The following is a 4468-nucleotide window of genomic DNA, read 5'->3' on the forward strand; positions in this document are numbered from 1 at the left end:
TCTATAAAAGGTCTCTTTGTGTTCACACAGGGTCATGTGGAATATTGACAACTCCCTAATTTGTGGGGTGATGTCTCCATAAAGCTGCATTAATTCCTTTGTTGGTCTTTGCAGAGTAAATCTACTTCTAATCTGGTACCTGCCATTAAGCTGCTCATATCACTAATTTATTTCCCTTTTAAACAGCAATTTGGGCATGTTTTCTTTGGCTCAGGCTCTACATAAAACATTTACATTAACTATTAACCCTCCTGAGGCAGTGGGCTTGATCGGAAGAGGAACAGAGCGGAGCTGAAAGAGCCAGGGGTGGGTCCAATAAGCCGTGTCACCTTGAACAAATCATTTACCCTCTCTGAACCTTTCTTCATGGGTAAAATGTAAGAGGTCAATTTCATGACCCCTAAGATCTAAAACTCTACATTTCTAAATTGATCATTTTAAAGCCAATCCTAACAATAATTATTATGCTTCTACCCTAAACTTCCGCCCCATTTACCTCTATACACCTGGTACGTATTTCAGTCCTAGCACTGAGACAAGTAAATAAACTACAGTAAAATGTGATGTCTCCCTTACTACACCATGAACTCCATGAAAGGTTAATTCATTTTTATAGGCTCAGTGCCTGGCAGAGTTGACATTCTATAAATGTTTGATATATGAACAGAAGGACGGATGATTGCCACAGCCTAAGAGTAAGAAGAGCTTACATTATCTTAATAATGTTTATATTATCTTTGTAAATAGCCCAGAGATCATTATCCTTAACCTTATCAGAAGAGCTAGCACTTACATGTAATTTTGCCTATTTACAGCATAATGGACTTCACAGTACATCTCTTATAGCCTGATCTCTTCCTGCTTTATCTTACACTCTTAACCTTCCTTCTTGACCATAAGCTTTTTGAGAGTAAGATCTATGCCTGATTCATCCCAACTTTCTGCACCTATTCATTGCACTTAGGAGGTCTTCCACCAATTGTAACTAATTAAGTGAATCAAAAAGAGTAGTTTCAGTATAACGGTGGCCAAATAAATGATACATCTGGTAACAAAGTAAAAATTTTTTTTCAGGGCAAAAGGCTTGGAACAAGTTATCAGTGATGATAAAATTCCAACTTTTTGTCCTTTTACCCTTTCATTCATCTCAAATTTTTACCCCTATAAAAATCACTCATTCCTAGTGACTGCATTTTCCTTCATAATTAATGGAATATAATGAGGTCTAATATAATCTAATAAGGTCTCACAGAGGAGAGGAAGCATGAAGACTCCTTTATACTTCAGTTGCAGTTCCAACAAAGAAGACACAGTATTTGCATGGTTTCCGTTTATATGAAATCCAGCAGTATGGGATGCCTTGTACACAAATTGTCTCTATGTTGCTTCAATAGGGACTTTGTCAAGTGTTAACAGTTCACTACTCTGAGTGATACGGAATAGCACCAGAAATACTGACTCCTGGTGGGATGTCCTGCCCTCCTTTGACTTATCATATGATGCCAGGGTATTCACTTTAGGATGGTGTATTTTTGCCCCCAGGCACGTCCATTCCTCTGGTCGAGGAAAGCCTTCCCTACGTGCAGTTCTCTCTTTCAGGCAACATCAGTTTCTCGATTGCTGTCTCACAACTTTCACACATTCACGATTCCCTACTGGCATAAACAATCCGTATTAACGCATACATAATGTTAATACTTTCTAGCTCACTTTTTAAATAGTCATCACAATTCTAATTATGCTATTAGTTCATTCTAATTATATTCATTATTACCAATATGATTTGTTAATGGGGATCTTCATTATTATAAGCAGTACTTTATATTACTGTTATAAAAGCTGCCAATAAACCACAATTATTAGAAACAGTCTTAATGTATTTACTATTTGTTTCATCAAGTCCCACATAATCAACATGGACATATTTATGTCTATATAAACTTCAAAGGAACCAGACAAGCCTTTATTCCTAAAAAATGACTGTCATGCTAATAAAAATAATGGCTAAGATGTACTGAGCATTGCCATGTGCCAGCACTAAATGAGTTAACATGGATCATCTCATGAACGTTCCCAAGGATCCTATGACGTAGAGGCTTTAATTAACCCCATTTTACAGATAAGAAAACCAAGGCTTAGACAAGTTAAATAATGACTAAAATGTTTACAGCTAACAAACGATGGAGCTATAACTCAGAACCCAGATAATGTCACTCCAGATTATTGTGTTTGGGGGGAGAGGATGAACTTGCTCCTTTTGGAAGATACCATACTTTTTGTATTTGTATAATTACTTCTCCAAATTCAAGTTTGCGTATAGTTTTAAAACTCTGCCTTAAAACCAAAAGTACACAGAGAGTGCAAACGGAAATATTTGCAATAGGAATTATAGGCTATCAAAAATATACTGAATCATTATTACTGAGAAATTAGCAGATAGAGTAAATCAAAGTAAGAGCATAATATAGTATTGTATAAGTATCAGCATAGTTTTCCAACTGTGAATTTGCTAATGTTGACTGATTAACTTTACAGTTAATAAGCTTATTAACTGTGTACCTTAACAGCTTTTTCTTTTTAGTGTGTAAGGTTTAAAGTTTAATTTCTTTTCACAAAGATTAATCAAAGATTTTCCAGCTGCCAAAAGATAATACAGCAAAAAGGATTAAAACTAAATTTAACCACAAAGGTTTTGATAGTACCGCATCACATCCCATCCATTTATGAATTGATTTTTGTATAAAAGCGAATACGTAAAGTCTGATATTCATTGTTGCCTATTATTAGTTTCCATTTGCTGGTCCAATTAGTATCACATTCGTAAGAATTATGTGCATAAAAGAGGTATGAAACCACATTCTCTCTGAAAGTTTAAAGAATCTATGAGCCTTTTAGAAGACATGCTTAACATACTGTCTTAATAAAGACAGCTTACAAATCAGAAAGATTTCTTGGTTTTATGATCTGAAGCCAAAACTATATGAAACTTAAGAAGCAAATATTCCTTGCTTTTAAAACTATGAAACCTAAATAGTTTAAATATTTACTCTGGGAAGCAAATAAGTACTTTGAGACTGTAAGAGTTCACCCAAATAGCCTTTAGAACAAAACAATGCATTGTAATCCATTTCAATACCACTGCTCTATCTACACATTAAAACGTATTAAGGTTTGTCATGTTGAAGACGCTGCGAGGCATACTCTATGGAACGTGCTCTCCAAGAGCTTACCTTTTGCACTGTTTAGTTTATTCTGTCTTTAATTATGAAAATAATAAAACAGATACTGTTTCATAACACCTAGATTTAAGAAAGGTTAAATATTTCTCAGCCTGTTTTTGTTACACAAAAATCCAGGCGGAGATACTAGAACCAACAACTCCGTTTTTTGCTTAGAACTCCTTATATATTCAGACCTCTGAGGCCTATAGCAGCACCATGTTTGGGTTTGCAAAACCAGTCTACTAAAATTTCCCTGCAACTGAGATAGATGATACTTCAGTACAAAAGGCGAATTTACATGAGTACATTTTTAAGAGCCGTATTGCTTTTAAAAAGAAACTGAGTGAGAAGGGGAGCTGAGGCAGCATGGTAAGCAGTTGTGAACGTCGGGGTCTATAGCAGGTGGAGCCTGAGTCCAGTACTAGTTTTGCCATGTACTAGATGCAAAGCCTTGAGTAAGTTTTTTAATTTTATTAAGCCTCAGTTTTCCTCATTCATAAAATAGACAGAATTACATTAGTTCCCTAACAGAGCTGTTGTGAGGATTGGGTGATATAGGTAAAGCACTTAGTATAACGCTGGGTACAAAGCACATATTCAATACATGGCAGTGACCCTCACCGTTAGAAAAGAGGTCAGCTGGGGAGGAAAAAATGTGTCATTTTTCAGGGAAGTTGCAACAACAACAACAAAAAACATAACACAAAAAAATTAGGCTTCTTTGGTTTACTATCGCAAAGCCACTAAGTTTGGGCTGAACTGAAGAATGAAGGGCAGGTACCTTTCATCACCATAAGCCATGCGGTTAAGAGACGTTCAATGAGTACTTGACCTAAGGAAAAACCACATGCTCTGAGGAAACTGTGGATAATTAACTTGTTAAATAACTCACTAAAATTAACCACTTGTCATGTTGTGAACAACCTGGTCATGCTTGAAGAGGCTGTGTAAAACAATGGTGCTTAGAATTCAGACTTCTATGTACAAAATTCCTCCAAGCTCCTATTAGAAGACGTTAATTAGGGTTACATCGAGGCAAATAGGTAAAATAAAGGAAATGTCAAATATCCTAGTTATTTTTTGTAACTAGTATTAACTATAAGGATGAACCATATAAAACTGCCACCTTTGTTAAGTTGTTTAAAAAATGGTTAAATAGCAATAATTTCATAAGGTTCAACCTAATTGTCTGGGGCTTTTCACGTATGAGTGCAGGGAAGCACTGCAAGTCTACCACTTATTCAAGT

Source organism: Tursiops truncatus, chromosome 16 (assembly GCF_011762595.2).
Source record: "Tursiops truncatus isolate mTurTru1 chromosome 16, mTurTru1.mat.Y, whole genome shotgun sequence".
Taxonomy (NCBI): Eukaryota; Metazoa; Chordata; class Mammalia; order Artiodactyla; family Delphinidae; genus Tursiops; species Tursiops truncatus.